The following is a 22,154-nucleotide window of genomic DNA, read 5'->3' as shown; positions in this document are numbered from 1 at the left end:
TTTGTGTACGTCGTCGAGGAGAAAACGGCCTCGGGGCACCTGGCTCGTTTCTGTAATTATGCCCGGGGACAGGAATTTTTCACCGGGGGGGAACATTGTGTTCCCGCGCTCACGAATCAGACCCGCGGGCTGTTGTAGGGGGGAGGGAGGGAGGGAGGGACGGCCATTAAGGTGAAACAAATGCATCCGAGCAGCCAATCGGTGTCGTAAACTACAAGACGAGGGCACCACTTTGTCTTGTGGTTGAAAGGAGAATCGGAAAAGAAAAGCGACGTGCGTGCCTGCGTGCGCTCTCTCCCGAGGCGCTTTCCCCGACATGATCCTATTTTGAATGCTCCTGTTAGATAATGACGTTATTTGTCTTGTGCAAAAAAAGGAGAGCCGGATCTATAGTTGTCAACCCTTTTTTTCCCCGGCTGAGAGATGAATGTGCTCTGGCCTTGGTTTAAAAAAAAAAAAAAAAAAAAAAGCAATCAAAATCATTCATCTCCAGGATAAAAACGTACAAGCTGCCATTTTGTAACAGCCACAAGAGCCACTTGATTAGGGACAGCAACTAAGCCTCGCCCGCACGATATGAGCGCTTTCACGGCTACGCCGGGAATCCCATTATCATACAGGGATCACGGTCGTCATGGAAACCAAGGATGGCACATGCGTAAGCCGTCTATCTGGAACGTGTGCGCAAACGTTGGGAATTAGTGTGAAAATTCAGCCGCGGACGCCGTTTGCTTCCTTCACCAGGTGGTTCGTGTTCCCCGCGCCCGCCTTCGCAAATAAAACTCAAGGTCCCGTCAATCGGCCACAATGAGTGCCGACTGATTCATAGCAAGGTGAGGCGTTATCTGGCTGTGAATCACTCTGCGCTCGTTGCGCCCGGTGCCAGATCAGAATCAAAAAGTCTCCGCCGGAGCCAGCGCAGGCTGATTTATAGCCAAATTGTTGTGCTGGATTTGAATGATAAATTAAATATAAATAAATGCAGATGACAAGAATGATATTAAAAACCAGATTAAAATAATACATACATGATCCAAAACGAAACATTTATTTGAGCGACACGACATCAACGCTCGCCTTTGATTGTCAAACGTATTCAATTATCTGGCAACCTGCTGGACCCTCCAAAGCAAATGGTGCAGGCTTAAGCTGTTTTTCTGCACAGAGTAGATAATTGCTTTCTGGGACATCTAACAACGCGCCTTTTACAATTAGCGCGGTCTTAAGGAGGCAAAATTGGGGGAGAAAATCAACAATGCGGATGCTTCAATTCTTCCAAGGCGCCAGCCGCTCTTGCTCTGCGCCGTTGTTTTACAACAAATATGCTAATTTGCTGATGAGGAACAACACTCGACGTGCCGCAAATTCCCATTTCAAAAATTGAAACGCATCCATTCAAGCGCACGCGCTTCATTTCAAAAACACTCTCTAGGGGGCGGTAGCGTGAACAAAACTCCGCTGCGCCGGATGCGAAATAAAAAAGTGTCACGCGGCTAGCTAGGAATTTTGCTCTGGTGCCGGATGCAAAATGGTCAAGTCGAATGAATCCTGCGCGGGACGCGGAGAGCCGTTCGGAGTCAGGTGAAGAGTCATCACGATAAGAGTCACTCTATACTTGCGGAAAAAATAAATCGGTAACATGAATCCGCCACAACAAGTAATTCATAATGATATGACGTGCGCACCACACACACATGCACACGCACACACACAAAAGAGGGCCTCAAAACAGTCCATTAGTGGAGTGTATGAAGTGAATGTCAGACTCCTGCCGCCGTAATCCGTCTGCACGCTCGCCGCAATCGCTCCCAGGTGCATCCTGGGTAATTTGTTTCTTCCAATGAAGAAAAGGAGGAGGGGTGGCATGGGGGACCGCGTTGGGGCTTAATGACGCCTGAGGATAGATCAACCGGGATCGGAGCATCTGTTTGAACATTAAAAGCTATGGATAAAGTATTTCACATATTTTTGAACAACTATGTTACTTTCTTACAAATGTATGAATCCAGGACATGGACTTCATTCACGGCGGCGGCGCTCTGACGAGAGCCCAGAGAGCGTTTGGAATCTCAATGGCGAGGTGTCACGCACACTCCTGCTCCTTTCACCCGCGACGGCGCGATTGCGTTCCGCTCCCAAATTGCAGTCACGACTGGCGAGGCGAAGCGAGGACGGCTGAATATTATGCACACGGCGTTCCGCAAAGACGGCGCGGGACGCATCTGTAATGGGATCTGTTCCCGGGGTTGATAAAGGCTCCGGTCCGACTTGGGCGATTAGCCTCCATTTGAGGGAAAAAAAGCAAAGATGAGGAGATAACCAGACTCTCAGATGGCCTCTCGGCACGACGGAGCTTTTGACTGCGGCTAACCTGCAGACGGCGCCGATGGAGGTGCAGTTAGCGTAGCGACACGCCGGGAGAGATACTCAACTTTGGTTAAGTGTTAACGCTTATTGTCGATTGTCCAAGTGAGACATCGAGATTGATTCAAGTTGCGCATCAGTCATGCCAACAAACGCTCGCGAGTGTGTCACACCGGAACGCTTCCATCTCGGCTTGCACTTACAACAGCTGACCAGTGGGGGGCATCGTAACGGGCCGGCGCCCATCGTGGCGACCCATGCGCAACTTTGGCGTGACATTAACTTGACGTTAATTCCGCCGTGTTTGTGGATGGTCCGCCGCGTTATGAACACCACTTCGGTCTCGCGCCCGTTCAATTATGCTAATGGCGAGGCAGACAACAAATGACCCGGGCTGGTTATTAGTTGCCTCAATTAGGCGACATGTCGAGGGGAGGAGGAGGGGGGCGGGTTGACTAGAGGGTGGTTGGCTGTCCGATGTGGATAAGTGAGGCCAGGGGGCAAGACGTTATTGTTGTGTGTATGTGTGTGTTTGTGTGTGTGTGGTGTTGCACCCCATCAATGTCACGCTGAGTGCATGTTTGCATATTTGTGTGTGTGTGTAAACACTGGAGAGGTTCTCATGAGGTCTCAGTGTCCACACTAGGTACGCCATCCAATCAAAAATCAAAAAAACGCCTCACTTTTTATTTTGGTTGCAAATATGCTGCACAATCAGACGGCCACTTGCTGAAAAAAAATGAAGCCAGCATCGTAGCAAGCGGCAGGATGACACGAAAATTAAACAAGCACACGCTGGTGTCCTTTAAGCAGCCTGATTGTGATCGCACACGTGTGTGTGTGTGTGTGCATGACTCATGCCTATAGTAAATATTCAAATATGGCATCATTATGTAATCAGCACACAAGAGGACTTCTTCGTAAAGAGACTGTGGCTGTCCGCGGTGCTGAAACTGTAAAAAGGCAGCGCATCCACTGTCATACGCAAGATGACGGTGGAGCCTTCCCACCCTTGAGAAGCCAGCCAATCACTGCATAGGAGGGCCACCAAGTTATTTTTGAATCAATTAAAACATTTCACGTGATAAATTCATTAAAAAAAAAATTCAGCACAAAGTGATCAATTATCACATCTGCGATCAATTTCAAAGAAATCCAAAATTGTGGCATTGACAAATGTCTGCCAAGGTTGTGTCAAGGTCAAAGCACAGAGCGAGGAATTTGCATGTCATTACATGGCGTGATGTCACCATGCAAAATAAACTTTTTTTATAGGGACAGAAGACTACAATCATGTGACTTGAGGGGGCGGGGCCAAATGGAAAGGCACCTGGGCTTTGCTCTGACGTTTCCAGAGTTGACAGTCAAACGACTCAATTTTCACCTCTTTGAAATCCGATAATAACGAACCCGTTTGATGATTTGTTTGCGCGTAAACATTTGGCAAAAAAGTGGGCACATGAAAGTGCTCTCCAGTTTACCACACACACCCAAGAAGCTCATTTGGGGATTTTTTCCTTTCCAGTAATCCCGTCAGTCTCAATCGGACACCCGTGGCTGCGTTCCCGTCACTTCCCATTGGCAACAATCGCAACCTTGCGTGTGCATCACGTACCTGGCAGCAGTCTCGTCTTCCCAGGAGCGCTGGCTGGCCGTCTTGCTGCTGGTCTTGTTCCCAATCCCAGCGAGCTCAGGGGGTTGCGTAGCGGTAGCGTGAGGAGGGAGGGGCTGGGCTGGACGTCAAGTTGCGAAGCGCCGCTGTACGCAAGCCAAAGCAAAGTCAAAGAAAGGAAAAAGCACTTCGAAAGCGGCAACGGCGACGACGACGCTCCTGACGGCACACTTGAGCATCCGGCCAGCGAGCGGCTGCCTCGTCTCTCTCTCTCTCTCTCTCTTCGTCCGTGACACTCGCTCCTCTCTTCCCGCCCACCTACTCAAGCCCCCCGCACACGCACACACGCTTACACACACTGGCTCTTTTCCTCCGCTGTCAGCCAAAATGCACATACCCCCCCATCCCGGCTATTTTCTCCCACCCACTCGCACCCTTTGCACTGTGAAAACAACAATCACCGTGTGTGTGTGTGCATGAATATGATGTTGCGCTGACCCCCACCATAGCTGGTCAAGGGCATTCCCGGGCGTCCCCCCCTGGAGACATCCAACACCATATATGGTGGTCATTATGTCCACTTTAAATGCAGTCGTGAGTGGATTGTCCAATTAATACGGCTTTAAAATGTCACGTTATCATAGTAGACTGGATGTAAAATGTCGACAAAGTTTGGTATGAGAAAAAAAAAGTCTTGCAGGGCTCCAAGAAAAAAAATGTATTCCAATTTTTATGAGTGGAAAGCATTCAAAGATGGTCTTTGTTTGAAAAGAACAATTCCTAATTGTGTGTTATTTGTGTCACCGGGCGGATTATCAGCATGGAAAATGGCAGCCGCGTCCGTCGTGAGTAATAGAATGTGTCAGGTAGAGGGGGGGAGGAGGGGCTGAGGGTTGGCATACGTGCGGACGCGTGTCAGGCTAAATAAAGCTCAGCGGCGAGGAACGCACGACACTGCGCGGTGGGCGACATCGGCGAGGACGAGCAAACGCGGCAGACGAACAACATCACCTGCATCAAGATACGTTGAATATTTGCTAATTCCTTCATCCTAATTGGAAGGGAATCAAATATGTCGAGGGAACTGAAGACACGTTGTCGCGACTAAAAGCAAAGCAAAGCGGACTTTTTGTTTTGTGCAATTTTATTTGTCTGCTCAGAATTGCGTTGCACTTATTGAACCATTGCAAAATGGCAGCGCCATGATTCATAATGCTTTCCTGACTTCTTGCACTGATGTCTGCTTTCAGACATTAGCGCAGACTGGCCGGCGTCATCTTTTTTCCATCGGCGCTCGGGAGCGGCGCTGACATTTGGGCTGTTTTTGTTAGAGCGCTGGCGTTTTGGCTTCAGCTTTCTTCTCCAAAGTCCTTTCTTGTGGAGATGACAGGTTTCCTTTCAGAAAAGAATCACTCGCGCAAGTGTAGTCCGGTATTTATGCTTGTTGCTAAGCTACGGGCTAATGTGACATTGCGCTCGCTTCTGTAATTGGTCTACAAGCGACATTGAAAGGAAAATTCCCGCCTCTGGTGTCAGATGTTCGATAGCGCGTGCGTGTCCAGTCCAGCCATTTTTCAGAAATACCCGAAGCTCGTACGATTAACTTTAAGTTTAGGGACAGCTAGCGGTGAAGCTACTTGGCTAACTTGAACTTTGCTCAGAAACCATTTCTGGAAATCATTTGTATTTTTATCGCCGCCTTCCACGACATTCGGTTTGTTTCGGCAAGCTTCCAAAAGACGGGCCAGAAATAGGCATGAAATGATTGACGGAAATATATTCCCCATTTGTTCCTTCAATTCCCGCCCGCCCGCCCGCGCGCCCGCTTCCGCCGATGGCTGGATAAGTGGCTGTTGAAATATGGAAGTATTCAGCGGTGGCGTCTTTTCAGTGGGCACAGGTGCGCCTTTTCAGCCAACACCCGCCCGCCAGCGTTCGCGCGGCAACACCTGCGCGGGTCAGCGGCGCTCGCCAACGCCGATGATATCCCGCAGATGTTTGCCTCGCCGCGCCGGCCAAAAACTTTCCACAGAAATCGAGCGCGGGTAATGCCTCGGGCAGCCGAGTGCGTCCGAGAGAGGTGGTGGATTAGTTGGATTTGGGGAGCGAGTAATTACTTGTACCACCCCCCCCCCCCCCTCCCCCCTGTGGTGGGTGCCGTAATTTAATTACCTCGGCGACCTTTGTCCTCGCCCGGCAACAAAATACAGCCAAGGTGATGAGAGCCTTTCATTTACTGCATGATTATATTTTATTGACATTCCGAGCGACATTTCAAATCCAATTTTCTTTTCTTTTTTTTTTTTTTTTTACGGATGCCCCCAAGGAATATTTATAATCGCCTATATGAATAATTTAAAGCATAAACATGTGGTTTGCAGATGCGAGCGAGTCTTCCTAGTCCACGCAAAGTTGCTGATGGCGTGAATGTTGTTGTTTTTACACCGGCAGGGGATTGTGGGGGAAGTGGGAGGGAGCGGCCCCCTGGGGGCTACCTTAGCCGCAGATACTCGGCAACATCACTACTGGAGCGGGCTAATGTTGTCCGTATCCCCGCTGTGTGTGAGCGCGTGTGTAGCGGATACCAAGAAAAAAAACTAAAAAAACGTGGCAGCACAATTGCTCATTACGCGGAATTGACTGCGCGGCGCAACGGTGCGTGTGCGGAGGAGTCGGCCACGCTGGGCGGCGGGCGGTCCGATGATGGATGGCTTCGTTGCGCGTCAGGTGCGGAAAGCGAAGACAGCCCCTCGGCTTTAGATTTTTTTTGGCGTTTCTTTTCTCCACCTTCACAGCGCGACTAAACAAATCCTTAAGGGAATGGAATGGGGAAAACACGTGAAGTGACCCCAACGACGCTGTTAGCCGTCTTCTCGATGAGCCAGCCCACGTTTAAGGAGTTAAATTGCTCCTGAGGGAGATCAAACGCAAATGACGTGGTGGAAAATGAAGACAACTGATCAAGGCGGTAGCAGAGGGGAGGGGGTCGGGCGTTACATCATCCCTCTGAGGTCACCTTGACAGACTCCCCGACTCTGCTTTGACTCACACAGTCGAGCCCCGAAAAAGAGAAGAAACAAGAAGAATATAGAAAGAAGCGGCTCCGGTGGAGACTCGGCGCCTTAATGGACACGGGCCCGGCAAATTGGGGGAAGAGGAAGTCGGCGCACACGCCTCGTCATTCGCCTTCTCCCGGTTTGCCCGCCGTGCCACTTTGGATCCATCAGCTCCAATCTGAGAGGAGAAATTGGCCTTCTCTCGGCGGGGCCCCGCTCACTTTGCCGGGTCGGGCCGGGCCGGGCTGGGACGCGAGCCAAATAGACTTTAATGACGCTGCCGGCGCCGCTTCTGAACTCCGACTGAACTGACACTACGGCGGCCCGCTGAGATTCGGACCTTGGACGCACGCGTAGTGAGAACAAAAGAAAAGATTAGGCGGAAACAAAGGAATAATCGCCAAACTTGAATGTAAATCAAAGCTAATCAAATGTGACTGATTGGAATTCATTAACAAAGAACTTCTAATTAGGAAAATGATTCATTCCTCCTGAATCCCAAGCCTGACCTAAAAAAATCACAAGCGGAATGCAGTCGCAAATATCCTTCTTGACTTTGCACGTGGCGCCATTCAAAAATGCGCCGCTAAATATGCGCGCGGGAGAAGATTTGCCTTTCAGCAGCCATCTGCAGCCATCTTCCCTCCTTTCCTCCCTCCCTCCCTCCGTCCATTCCTGCTGCCTTTTCACATTTTCTCCTCCGAGCCTTCTGCTCATCACCTCGTGCCACTTTCCGCAAAAAAAGAAAAAACAACAACAACAACAATGGCAGCGAGGGCTCGTTCAAGCAATGTCTAGCCCGGCCGCTAAATATCGTTGCCGTTTGCAGAATTCCCGACGCGGCTTGGCTAGCATCTTCACGCTCCGCCGCCTTTGCTTATGTAAGCACACGCAGAAGAGGCACTCTTTGGATCGACACATACTCCGCAGGAGAGATATTACCGCCGTAATCTAGACGGAAATGGGGGTGCGCGGCGGCGGAGCGGGCCGACCTTGAAGAATTTAACCTCGGGAGTTTATTTGTCAGCCTGATACACTTTTTTTCTTCTCAAAATGCTTCTGTAAAGGTTTCCGTAATTGGAGTCACTTCGAAGCTGATGAGCCAGTTTTGGAGCGAGTGCTTCACTGCCAAGGACAATTTCTTTTTGTAACCCGAGTTATGTTCTTCCAGCCCGTAAACATTTTGCCAAGGCTTCTTTATTTTGCTCAACTTGAATGAGTTAAGAATCGTTTTTATGCGGATCTTTTTTTTTTTTTTTTTTTTTTTTTTTAAAAGAGAAGCAACCAATTGGCAATTTTACATCATTTGAGTCATCTTCAATTTAACAGTCACAGCTCCAGCAGCTAGCCGCTAATGCTAATCGCGCCCGGTGCGCATCTACGGCAAACATCCTGTGCCTTATCGCGACGGGGCTCACAAATATCTCCGAGGCGGCGGACCTTTTGTCGCAGGCGCGATGCCCCTGAGCAAACAAGATTACGCCGACCAGTCGGAGTTCCGAGACGCCATCCAGTGTTTCAAAGTATGGCTGCCGGGCCACATATGGCCTTCTCCAGACCTTAATTTGGACCACTGAGCAATTCAATTCTATTCAGAGTCCTGGATAGCTTCATTGGAATATTTTTAGTATTTTTTACAACTGATTTGTGTCATTAAATATTTGCGCTAAAAATGTATTTATTATTTCCAATTGAATAAATCACAACAAATAAATGAGAATTTGTTTTTTTGCTTGGTTTTAAGCGGTGTGTTGAGAAATGTGGACATTTTTCCAACACGCGAGTACGTTTGGGTCACTATCTGGCTCTAAACGGCGCAGTTGCGTAACGTCTTTCAGCGAGGGCAGGCTAGCCAAACTAGGACAGCGAGGGGGGGGGGGGGGGGTATCGTCGCCACGGAGACAGCATCTAAAGAGCCAGATGCACCTGTTTTAGATCAGACAGTATTTTTTTTTTTTTGCGAGGGCGTATTATGAGAAGTGCCAAGACGGGTCTGTAACCTCCTGTTGGCGCTGTAAAAGTGTCGGGTCAGCGTTTCGGAGTAAGCCAAAGGGTCACGGGAGGGAAGCGTGGCAATTTGGACGGGATGTTTGGAGGTCCCGCCAAGGTCACAAAGACTCGGCGGTAAAAAGCGCGCGAGAGGCCCGTGCCGGGTTCCGGTCGGCTAAATGAAGCGACTCTCAGATCAAAGTGAAGAGCTCCGCCTCCGTTTTCAAGAAGGCACTTGCAGCTCGCCTGGCACCTTCTCAGTCACGCACGGACAAATATGTCATGAGAGGCTCGCAAAAATTCAAATGGCACCTTCTCTGGCTTTTCTGCAGATTGGAAAAGCTTTTTGATTGTTTTGCTTTCAATTAGTCACTGCTGCGGGCATCATTTCTTCAAAAGATTCTTCATAATTTACGATGCCGTCGTCGGCGTCGCTCATCTGGCGACGACGCAGCTCGCGAGTTTATTTCCGGAAGGTGCGAGAAACCTGACGCACTTTGCCGAAATAACTGCGCGCTTTCAGTTGCCGCGGCAACCCGGGCCGGCGTGACGCCAACGGCTCGCAAGTCGGGCCGACGGCGCGTTCTCGTCGACGGTCGACTCTCACAAGGCCCGTTTCGATGCGGAGGTGTCGGCGCGGATGAAAACAAAGGAAGAGGAGGGCCGGCGCTGCTTTGAGGCAGAAGGTTGGCCGCCGTCGCCACGCCGCAAACAGACAACATGAATTACGAGGCCGTGTTCCATTATTTTCAGCCGAGCGGCGGCCAGCGCCACATTAAACAAGCATCTGCGTGCTTTGGCGCGGGACCCCAATCCCCCCCCCCCCAACGCCAGATCTCTGCTCTCTCCCCGATTGCGGTTGGGCATTGAGCGCATCTCGGCCGTTGTCGTCCCGTTCAAGGTTGTCGTGCTGCTTTGTGGCGAGTTGGCGCCGCATCACTCAAGCTGCTCTGGTGCCGGACCGGCCTCTCAGCAAATCTCAAGAACGAAAAGACAAACACGCCGCGTCTCTTTGCTGCCGGCCGACTTAAAGCAGGCTCCCGCCGAAGAGATTGGGCCCCGCCCACCCGCTTCGGCCTCCACGAGAACCATTGAAGGTCGCGTTTTTTATTTCCTAGCTAGTGTATGAAATGCGCTTTGTAACGCAAGCTGAACGAACGATAAGCTGTTGAACCGAGCCAGCTAAGAACACGTTAGCCGGGCGAGCGCGGAGCTCGGCGTCGGGTGTCGTGCGGCGGCGGCAAGCAGGGTCGACCTTTTGTGTTTGTCATATCTCCTCCAGCTCAGGGCGACCGCAATGTGTCCGAGACGCTTTGGCTCACAGGGGACACATCAGACAACCACGAGGGAAGGGGGGGGGGGGGGGGGGGGTGACCGTCCCCTAGGACAAGCCTTGTCCTCTCTCACTGTGTCAGCGTCACGCCTTGATGCTTAGAGAACGACGGCGGCCTCCAGCACCACGCACGGACAAGTGACCAGGAATCGCCGTCCTCATTGCAGCCCGATTAAAATGCAACCACTCGAAGCCTTCACGACCCAAGACGGAGTTGCAGAGGCAGGCTCTACTTTCTAGGACTGACGCAGGTGCTGGTTTATCTGGCCGAGATAACACGAGCTGGTGCCATCATGTGGATTAGGAATGTAAAGCGTGCCACAGTCACACGAGATGGCTTTGATTCATCCAAGCGGGCAGGAAATGAAATAGCGGCGTGGCGAGATTAAAAAGGGGGCACAGGGAGACGCGGCAGCGACTTTCATTTCCACACGCTGACCACGGGCCAAAAGATGCTCGTGACAGAGCTCAAGATTGTTTTGCTCAACGTGGAAGTTGGACTAGCAAGCCGGGCGGGTGATTAATATGCACGCTAATGGAAGCTGGCCGAGGTGTTTTCCGGATGAAGGTAGCTACGCGGCGAGCGCGCACGTTGCGCATCAATCACAAATGACAGCCCGACGCGTCAGAAAGTGATAATTAGTCGTTTGTGACCCAAGCGGCGAAAGACAAAACGTCAAAAAGCTGCACCGAGACTTGACACTTGCAATTAATTGGATTTGAGACCAGAAGAAATTTAAAAATCAAAATACAAATGGACAAAAGACGAGCAAAAATAAAACCTAGCTTAGCATTGCTAGCGCTGCCATTCTGTTATGCATTCTCTGTGCTTTTTCTGACCACGACTATGCGCGTTTCGAAATGGCCGTGTTGAGAATGCAAATTTATGAGTGTGGAGTATAGTTTTTAAATTTGCTAAAGTCGCTTAAAATGATCGATTTTGCCACGGCTTCCTAACCTAATCACGGCGGCCGAGCCATCCCGCGGCGCTGAATATTACGTGGCAAATCAAGGGAACGGCGGCGTACACTTGCAAATCACTCAACGGCGTCTGACTGACCGCCGAGGCCGTGCGATTTTGCCGCGCCGCAGCCTCGGTCTTGAATATTACGCTGCAAATTGGATCTAAACTAAAACTTTCAAATCAGTGAAAAAACGGACGCAGTGTGAATGGCTGCGCGACGGCCCCGTGTTGCGTGCGGCAAATGAGATCGCCCGCCTCCGGATCTCGTTAAGGCCGAGCGACAGGACCGGGTCTGCATGTTCAATGAGCCACTCACCGTTTGTTGACTGGGTCGGGCGGGGTCCTTCTGGTCCGGCTTCACAGAGGCCTTTGCTGTAAGACACAAAGGAAAAGCGGTTCAGGATGAAGTCGGTGCAAGGAGGGCGCTCGTGTTTTAAATAACACTCGTTGGGCCCGAAGGCAGACGGGATGGGCTAATTAACGCAATCAATTCCTTCTAACGAGCGCGAGCGGCGGTAGTGTCGCCGGGAGCGCGACGTTTGGGGGATGTTCCCGCCACCGTTTGGAGGGTCTGACGGATGAGCTCGTCCGCTTGGAAAATGAGGAATGACAATACGAGGCGTCGGCTCATCTCGGCATCTGTTGATCAGGAAGGAGCGGACGGGAACAATGGCGGGCCGCGCGTTCAACGCTGGCCATAATATCCGGCGTGGCGATATTACACCGGGTAGGGAGGGGCTGGCGTCTTCCCATTGTCTCTTTTGGCGGGTGCAACTTCCTCGCTGCCTTCCAAGTCGACTGGCAAGCCAGGTCCGCTTGTTGGCGCTCCTCGCATGTTTGCGCTTCGTGATGAAGCCGCCGCCATACCACGAGAAGCCTGAGCCCGCCCGCCCGCCGTGTTTACGCAGCAAACATTACGCTGGGCTCGTTGCGACAATGGAGTCCGAGCGGGGCCTCCATTATGTCCGTCGACTTGACTCCAGACGCGACTTTGTTTTGCGTGTGGGCCCCGCTGTCTGATAAGCAATCGTTGAGGAGTCGGGCGCCTCTCGAAGGCAATTACCGTAAAAGTGACGCCAATTAGAGGCAGACAAATGAGATAAAAACAGATGGTTGAGTCGCTTATGAGCAAAATGAAAGCTTCGGCGGGACGAGCAAGCGGAGCGCATCCAAGACTCTTTACAAAGTAGGTCACGCAAAAACCAGTTTTTTTTCCTGCTAAGCTAGCATAAAAGCCTTCTTAGTATTTCACCGTTCTCTCATCGGGGTATTAGCGGCGAGGCGACATGAATAATTTTGCTCGTTTGGGGTGACGGGAATTAGTCACTATTTTCCATTGTTTTTTTTTGGTTTGTTTGTTTTTTTAATTTAGTGGTGGAGCCGAGCCTGCCACTCAATATTAATCTGCCTTGATGTGAAAACCTGTCGTGATCGCCCCCTAAAAATAATGAATCAAATAAATAAATGGGGGGGGGAAAAAAAGCATGCTGTGATTATGCCGCCGTTGTCATTTCGCTAAATTAGGTGACATTAAAAGGCAAATAAAAAAGGAGGGAAGAAAAAACAGGAGTGAATTTTGTGCACGGATGTTGTAATCAACACATGCAAATCAAAAAGTCAACATGTGACTGGACTATTATTCAATTGTGGCTTTTTGTCATGGAAAAGCAAACTTGTAGTTTAGAAATTGCCCCCCACCCTTTTGGTTTATTGGAGGAGACAAGCATGACTGCACACGATGCCTCCATGGGGAGGGCGACCCACTTTCTGCCTGGCATTCATCAAAAAGCCGCTTTCTTTTCAAAGTGGTCCAACTCGCAGGTGTTGGGAAGAAATCGCAGCGAGAAACCGCAAAAAGCGTTAAACAACTTGCTGGCAGTCAATCGGGCATCCAAAAATAACTTGAGCCACATGCTGCTTCACCTGCGCATCCTTTTTTTTATCAAAATGGAACTCTGTGACTGTTCAAAGGACGCGTAGGTTGACATTTATCAACATTAGTCAATTTTCTCCGTTTCATTCTGAAGTCACACATAATGAAGTCGTTTTTCCTAATGGCTTGTTTTGAAGACAATTTGCATATTTGTTGGGTGGAAATTAGCACGCTCACGCTACTAAATGTCAGTCGTACGACAAAATCTGATTTGCTTTCGGGAAAATGCTAAAAATACGCCGCGGGGCCGACTGACGTTTGTGCGTCAGAAGCGGCTCGCCGGCCACCGGTTGGACTCGCTTTAATCGAGTTTGTGTGACGAGCACACGGCCCCGAGCGCCGGGGCGCATTTGGCTTCAAAGTACACGACAATTCAATTACGCCTGCACGCAAACCTTATTTGGGAGCATCTGCTTTCGGCTTCAAGGAGACATACGGAAAACAGACTTTTCAATGTTTACATCCAAATTGTTGCGAGCTCCGACGTCAGAGTGCTCGATCTGTTGGCGTGTTTACGTTTCATCAAAAAGAGGCTCAAAAAGTATGAAAGAAAAAAAAGATTGCTCGCAAATCGGCAATCTTCGGCTTCAAAAGCTCCATTTCAAAATGGAAACATCAAAGTTAGCCAGGTGGACTTCTTTCTTTCACAGGAGCCCATTGGTTATTCCAGCGAGCGTCACGTTTTGACCTTTCCCGCCTCATTAAAAGAGTCGCTGTCGCCGCCGCCGCCCGGTCATCAAATCTGACAAAAAAGCAGAGCGACATCGTGACGACTCCAGCCGACATGTCAAGACGACGTCGCTTCCCTTTTTCGGATTTCTCCTTTGATGGCAAGAGGAGAGAAAAAAAGCAGCGGATGAATGAGAGAGCGCGGGCCGGAGGTTAATGGCCGCCAATCAAAGTGGTCCAAGTCTCTGTGATGGAAGCAAAAAGGTGCCTCGCCCGGTGGGTCACACCAACATGGCCGTTATTTCCCCAAACGTTCCGCCTGCCTACTTAGCCGCAGCGTTACAAATAAGGGGGGGGGGGCTCCTAGACTGGCAGGGTGTCCTCGCAGCAGCCGGCGCTAAGCGTTATGGAGAGCAAAAAAAAAAAAAAAGAGCTGAGTGCAATCAGCCTCGGCTCTCCTCAATTGTAATTCTGCCGTGTCCTGCGCCCAACGGCATGCAAATGTAATTTATGCGGCGCCGGCCACCCAGCCGAAACATTTGCATGCGGAAATTAGAGGGCTGAGATGGAAGGAGGGCTTGCTACTGTACCCGCAAGATGCTTTGTATTTCTTTTGAAGCCTCCACGGGACAGCGCGGCGGCGCACAATCGGTCAAGGCTGACGAGCTAGCAAGTTAGCGTGTGATTCCAGTGGTTTCCAACAAACAACAAGGATTTGGTGCAAAGTTTCTTGCGACTATTAATTGACAAATATTAGCTCCGAGATTCTGCAGGCTGGCAAAGTTCTCGTGTCAACAGATCGACTGTGTTCAACTTGACTTTGTTCCACTTGGCTAGCGCATTTGAATGCATTTAGCGCCGCGCCTCGGGCGCCGCCGCATGTCCGTTCCGCTTATTTGCTTAAAACGAGACACTCTGCCTAAAATGATATACAAAGAAAGGATTATAAATAATCATTAGGGATTGTTGCCGGGAGCCGCGTCAGCCGTGATGGAGGTCACAAATACAGATGTGCACCGGCGCTGTCACTTTTGAAACGCATTGACGGGTGATTGATATCGCCGATCGAGCGGCCGGCGGGAAAGGTTGACGCCAAGACCGATGAGGAAAAAACTCGAGCTGTGATCGATGGCGTGACAAATACGGCGGCCGGGCCGGCGAAATTTAGGTCAAAGCCGAGTTAGCGCCGCCGAGCCGAGCCAGAAGTCCGCCGCCGACTCTCCAGATGAGCGCCCGCCCGATTCGAGCGCCCTCCCATTCCCCCGGGACCGACAACAGCTGGCCGAGACGCGTTTATTACTTACGCATTATGCCCGAGCGGCGGCCATTATCGTCACGGGAATCCATCATTTCAAAAATGGAAAACAATCAAGATTTTGTCTGAATGACATTGGAGCTTCTACACAAGTGCGCTGACAAACAGATAGCTAGTTAGCGTTAGCGTAGCTTACCAGGATTATTCTGATTTATGGTCAACGGGAGATCTTGGTGAGTGCAAAGGGCAAACGGAGGATGGGTCTTAACCTTTACAGACTCAAAAGAGAGCGGCGGCTGGGCCCAGGAATGGACCGTGTTCACTTTCAGCACCGCCGGCTGCCAAATGTTTGCATTGCCTGCTGCCCTTTTTAATTATTAACACACTTGTTATGCCACCGTTTGCCCACCGCCTGGCGCGCAATAAATATTCCATTGAGTTCCTCGTCTGCGTGCCAATAAGCGTTTCAATAAACTAGCGGAACGGGTCGCTCGTAAACACGACTTGGCGCTCGACGGCAAAATAAAGCAGTCGAGAGGTTAATATTGCCACGCCATTTTTTTTTTTGCCATCCATATCCACTTTAACGGTCTACAAAGAGGGACGGCGCTCGGCGCACGTCTCCCATCGAGGCCGATTAGCCGGACGGCTCGGGACGTTGTGCGACCCGTCCGCTCGGCTTCTATTAGGCGTGCTTGTTTGGCCCCGGCTTGTGTTTGGAGCACGCCTGCTTGTTGTTCAATACACGCCATTAGCGCTAAGTGAGGCGAATGGATGCAGACACGCTGCGTGCGTGCGTGCGTGCGTGCGCACACGATGAGCCCAGCCGCGCGCCGTCAAACGTTTGCTTAACGTCAACGGGCCAAACGCGACTCGGCATGACGTGATTTGTTTAGCGGATCCGCCGGATCCATACGCTCCGATCGCCGGCGATAATGGCCCAAGCCCGTAAGCTGGCTCGTGGAAATGAGGCAATTTCACTTATTTGAGACTAATATGATTTTCTGAAGAATTCCACGCTCACAAAAATATTTCCGAGATGGTAAGAATGATGTTTTGGAAAACGAGTGAATTCTAAATTGCCCTTTTCTTCCTCCTTTGGCCGCAATCCTGAGCAGCTTGTTAAAAAACGAGCTCCTCGTTAGCTAGGAAAAAAGTACTTGTCCTCAGGTTTTATCGTTGCACCTCGAGGTGACCTTGAACCCTGGGAAAATCTATGCCGGGCGTCTGAGTGCCTCAATTCAGCGCGACCGCAGATAACACTTGTACGCCGCGCTGCTAAGTGGAGAAGATCGATGCGCTCACGTATGGATTCTGGAGGGGAGGGGGGCGTGTTGGGGAGCAGATAAAAAGCCAATCTGAGCCGCGCAGTCGCCGGTGTGCGCTCGCCGCTCGGCTAGCGAATCAAAGTTAGAACTGTAGAGTCATACTTATAGTCCAAACCGTTTTTCAAAAGTCAAGTTGCTTGATGCCAGATGAAAGCTAGTCGCTTGGCTATGTCCAATATTAGCTAACAACCTAGCGAGCGAGCGACAATCATCAGAAAACCTTCCATTGTTGCTGGAGATTATCCAAAGCGCTTGGAGCGATTTTTGTGTCGGCTAACCCATCCGGGGACACAATCGGAAATTTGCGAGGTGAAGCGGAACCGCATTGATGTGGCCCGGTCGAGCTCATTAGCGGCGCGGTGAATAGCGGTCGCACCTGACTCGCGTTTCATTTCACTTTTTACGCCTAATGAACATTGGGCGGAACGGGCCCCGGGAAATCATTCGACGGCGGATGAAACGAGGGCGGGATGCTTTTATTGGGGCTTTTGTTTTGTTTTTTAGCGATTCCACGGTCTGCATTTGACTTTTGTTTGTTGCAGCAGAGAGAGTTGTCATGGAAATGCAGCATTTGAAAGGTGCTGATTCACGCGTGCACACTTTGGCCTGTGAAGATGCGGGGAAAGCGAGTGATAGCGTGAAGGTCGTCTCCGTGGGGGGGCGGGGAGGGGCACTTGAAAATGCACGCCCTTGAAATTCAGCCCGCCGCGCAGGCGGAAAATGGAAATGTTGACATTTTTCCGGGGGCCGCGGGGTTTTTAGCCTGCGGCTTTGCGAGCCCGTTTGGAATGACGCCGGCGCCGTCCTATTATTCGCCGATTGATAATTGATGGCTACATTCTAATTCTTTCCATAATTGACTCAACATTGTGCGCGCGAGCAGCTTTTGTTCTGCCGCCGAGCAACCGCGACACGTCAAATAAAACGAACACCGAGATGACACCAGACCGGCGATGATGCCTTTTTTTTTTTTTTTTTTGATCGTGCTTCATGAATCGACGTCCCTGCACGCTGACATTTTTGATGGCACGGCGAATTTTAGCTTTTCATCCTGACGGCCGAGCTGACTCGATTTATCGGTGTCGGCAATTCGAAGCGAGATGCTGGTGCAAGGGAGTCGGGAAGTATCCGGTAAAATACATTTTTCGCATTCACTCTTTTTGGCTCCAAAAAAGGCCATAAGATTCTTAAAGCGGAAGTCAAACAGCAAAGTGAGCAGCTCCAGAATTTCTTTCGATACTAGTGATGGTCATGACGAATGCTGACAGGTGTATTATTTATTTTTTCTTCCCCTCCACAACCAAGTGCACTCAACGCGGCACTCGTCTTTTCGACTTGGCCATGTCAATCTAACGCGGAGAAGAGGAAGAAGATAAGAAGGCGTGTAAACAGCCGCTTGCTCCGAGCTGACCCCCGAAGCCGAAGATGCCGCGGGGACTGAGTCGCCGTGTTTGCCTGCGACGTGGCGAGTCAAAGAGGGGGCGGGACGCGGCAGATGCCTTCATGTTTTTTTTAGCACCCAAGTCTAATCAATCCATGTGGATGACTGAAGGCCATTTACCATTTCCTCGTCAACGGCGGCAAACGGCGTAAGGAGATTGGCGCTTATCAGGCAATCAGCAAAAGCCCCGAGCCGATGCAAAGTCACTCGGCTCGCCTCATTTGCATACGCAATTAGCGTCGGCTTCCGGGGACGCGCTTGATTGACAGCGGCCGCCTCTGATTGGCCCCGCTTTTTCAATCAGCAAAAATCTTCAACAGGCTACACAAATCACGCCAGCACTGTGGGAGCTACTTGATTAAAAAAAACTAGAAGTGTGACTTTTTCCTCTACAATTTTTTTTTGACACAAAAACTAACCTTTTGTCCTAATTTTTTTTTAAATTCTTTAATCTGACTTTTTCAACAAAATAGATCTCGAGACGCTAACCTTTTTTTGGTCTCTCTTTTCAAGATCATGCGCGTGTGGGAGGGGTGCACGTGATTGACGGGCCGGCTCGTCGTCGCCACCGTTTGAAGACGCAGTCAGGCGCGAGGCTGATTAGAAAGTGGAGCGCAATCTCTTCCTGGAGCCGTCAAGGTAACACGCTCATTTAGGAGATAAGAAGCGATGCTGAATTTTGCGCGCTTATCAGCGCGCCGGCTCCTTAGCACAACAGTAAATAAGGCAGCGCGAAAATGGCAAGTTGCGCCCGAGGCCGGGCCGGGCCGAGCCGAGCCGGGTGCTAGCTGTGAATCTCGAGATGCTTGATATCAAACGCAAGCAGATTACGCCTTATTAGCCCGAGCGCGCGCTAATAAGTGTTTTGCCGTCAAACTGGGTGGACATGTTTGGGATGAAAACACATCTGGCTGCCCCTAAAAAAACAAAAAAAAACGAGCTGGACAATCCCGACCCGGCTACAGAAAAGGGAGGCGGGGAGGCAGCGGCACGGCGCGGCTGGCATGACAACCCACAGCCCGGCGGGAGACTTGGTTGCCATGGCGACAAACAAGGATGTTCATATCGGAGGCAAGTTTGAGCGGCCGGCGGCACGCTGGTGCGATCACAACAGAGTTGACTTTCAGAAGCAGCCGTGTACAACGATATTCCAGAACGCGCTTTTGAATGGGTGCGCAGGCCAATCGCTCATCTTCTAATAAACACACACGCTGTCTCAGGATATTAAAGAAATGCGCTGGGGCCACAAGCAATTTCCTCTTAAGGAAGATGCTCAAATGACAGCTGCTAAGAAAGCGTCAGCGGCACTACTTATGTGGGAAGCAAGCGGGGAATTTCAACAACAGCGCTGGCTTGCGTGGGGGGTGGACATTTATAGACATAAATACCTCATCTAGTTTTTTCCTCTTAAATTTCCAATGGTGAAAATGGAACAATTTCATCCATATCAAATATTTGATTCTTGTCAAGGTAATCAAGCCAAAAGCGCATCAATTTTGTGAGACATTTCTGCTTGACTGGCAGTCAATTTTGCTCAAATGAAATGTTACATTTGGGATTTCTGGGAGTTTTTTTGCACGGTCTCCAAGAACGTCAACACAGGCATAGTCTGGGGGAGGGGAGGGGTCAGCGCCGGGCTCCGGACGCTCTTTTGCGTCCGTCACCTGGTAACGCTGGGCCAGCGGGGAGCTTCCTGGTTAATGTATTCCCGAGGCTGGCGGTAAACAGCTGCACCTGGACAGCGTTCCTCCCTCCCTCCCTCCCTCCCTCCCTCCTCCTCCTCACCTTCTCTCGGCTCCCCGTCGAGATGTTGCATCATCTCAAGAGGAGCAAGAGGGCGTTCCGGGAGGGAGGCAGGGAGAAGTCATTAAGCTAGTGGACTTTGAAACGCCAAAGTTCAAGCGCTTTTGCGCGACTCGACTTGGGCACAGGAGGACCACGACTCGCTACGACACCTTCAAAAGTGAAAACTACACTCGAGTCGCTCGTGCGGGCGAAAAGTACAGTAGAATCGACTGAGCATTTCCTGGGAAAAGCACAAAAAAAAGGACAAGAAGACAATTTGATGGGATTGAGGAGATGAAAGCTGCCCTCCCCCTCCTCCCTCTCCATTCATCCAACACACAGCAACACCGTGGTTTCCCCTCGCAACCAGAGACGACCGCACGCACACAAAACAACACCGGTCGGGAAAACAAGCCAATGGGGACAGAACCTTCCGCGAGTTCCTGCGCAGAGGGAGGGGGAAAAAAAAAAAAAAAGGAGTGGTCGCTGCTCTTACCTGACAGATGGCGGTGAGCGCACCTTCCTTGCAGGGAGGCGGAGGCATCTGGAGTTGGAGAGGCAGCAATGCGCCGAGATGGGACACGAGCGAGAGAGGGAGGGCGGGCAATTCGGAGGCGGCGCCTGGATGATGATCTGTCGCCGGCGACGATGATGACGACACTCGGAGAACGGTTCCTCGGAATCCCTCCAGCATCCCGCGGCAGCGAGCGCTCAGCCGTGATTGGTTGCAAGAGGAGGATGTGAGAGTCCCCCGACCCCTCCCTCACCTGTCATAGCGGACTTGTAAGAACATGTTTGTGAGGCCCAGGCTCATTTCTCCAGAGAAGCAACAGAAAAACCACCTGCAAGGTCGTTGCATCACCGTGGTGACCTGGGAAGCTGCAAAATGGCAACCGCACCAAAAAAAATGTCAATCAAAATCGTGTTAGGAGACTTATGTACCTAAGGAACTGGTCAGATGAAGAAGCGACATCAATTACATAATACAGTATCGACAATATTCAATATTTTTATTATTATACAACGTATAATGATGGCTTGTGGCAGCTAACGACTGTAAGAAAAAAAAGATTGTCACAGCGCTCAGAAAGGTCAGGCAGGCAGCTCTGTAGCCACAGTCAAATAATCAATCGACTATTTATAGCAACACAACATTTGCAGTCGTAACAATGTGCTCGGACGGCAGTTTTGCACTCGGCTTGACGCAAAGGTTAGCAAGACACGAGCCCGCACAAAAAGTGACCATGACAGCCTACACGTAAAAAAACACATTCGGCATTTGTTATATTTCATGGTATAGGAAAAACGATTAAAAAAAAATGAAGCCATCATCACCGTGACATCAAGCCCAATGACACTTTAATTACATTTGCAAAATAATGAGGCAATCAATCATGAGGGAATCAGGCAGACTTGATTAGCGTAACTTACCTTCGAACAAAGTTCCACGGCGAAAGGAGTGTAAACGAGGATCAAAAGGCATATCTAGGTTGATTATTATTTATAACATATGAACTTTAAACGTCAAGAAAATAGCAAAAGACGTTAATTGAGTCCACGCTGTACTGTAATACACAACATGTGCGTCCGCCATTTTGGAATCTCCATATCGGAAATTGGACGCTTGTTGCGCATGCGCACCAACGCTTGTACGGCAAGTCATGGACAAACAACACAACCGCGCATTTTGTATTATGTAGCGTACATTTAAAAAGATTCCGTGTAAAAGGCACAAGCAATAGAAACAGAACAATGTCATGTGCAGAAATTTCGTGGGGAATTACTGTTGCCTCTTCTCTCGCCGAACGCCATAGCAGAGAAGACTTTTCCGCGAATGCAAATGACCACTTCACCTCATTTCCCAAGTCTTCATGTCAGTTCAACAATAGCAGACATACAATGCAATTCCCCCTCTAAATAAATCCAATTAACGCTGCCACTGCTCACATTTGCGCACAAATAGAAATGACAGCATATATTTCTTTTCTTTTATTCCTAATACCCCCAGCTGCACCAGTTAATGGCTCCTATTGTCAGACCAAAAAAGAGTCGAGGAGATCATGAGCACATTTTCTGACTGAACAAGCAAGCGGCGATGCTATCTGGTCTGTGGTGTCAACACGGGCAGTTAGACAAACTAGGGGCCCCGGACCACCGGGGGGCCGTGAGCTGCGTTTTAGAGGGCTGGGAAAAAAATCAGTTTTTAATTACTACATGAGGGAGCTGTGTGTCAATGAAGCCAACATAAAAATAACGACGCCTCCTAGGTTGGCTCTGGGCGAGCGGCCTTGAGGTGATGTATCGTCACGGTGCCAACAAGATGCCTCGGGGCAGAATATGACAGGATGCTCCCAACAAGGTCACACAGAGGAGATTGCGGCCTGTTTGATTTAATCAGCACAGAATTCTGGAGGATTATTGTTGC

General features: G+C 50.2%; 1 protein-coding gene across 2 annotated transcripts in view; it reads right to left on the bottom strand.

Moving 5' to 3' along the window:
• syt1a (synaptotagmin Ia) overlaps nt 1-20,340 on the bottom strand; it is a 36,148-nt gene extending 15,808 nt beyond the window's left edge. The window contains exons 1-3 of one of the 2 annotated variants that reach the window (XM_037243422.1): nt 20,226-20,340; nt 11,635-11,690; nt 3,980-4,122 (exon numbers count right to left, since the gene is read on the bottom strand). The gene's annotated coding sequence lies outside the window, so the exon portion shown is untranslated. The remainder of the gene's footprint in view (nt 1-3,979; nt 4,123-11,634; nt 11,691-20,225) is intronic. The other variant, XM_037243421.1, reaches the window with a different exon arrangement.
• Between the last annotated feature and the right edge of the window lie 1,814 nt (nt 20,341-22,154).

This window comes from Syngnathus acus, chromosome 23 (assembly GCF_901709675.1).
Source record: "Syngnathus acus chromosome 23, fSynAcu1.2, whole genome shotgun sequence".
In the NCBI taxonomy this organism is placed as follows: domain Eukaryota; kingdom Metazoa; phylum Chordata; class Actinopteri; order Syngnathiformes; family Syngnathidae; genus Syngnathus; species Syngnathus acus.
Note: the sequence above shows the minus strand (reverse complement) of the source record. Positions and strands in the feature narration are given on the sequence as shown.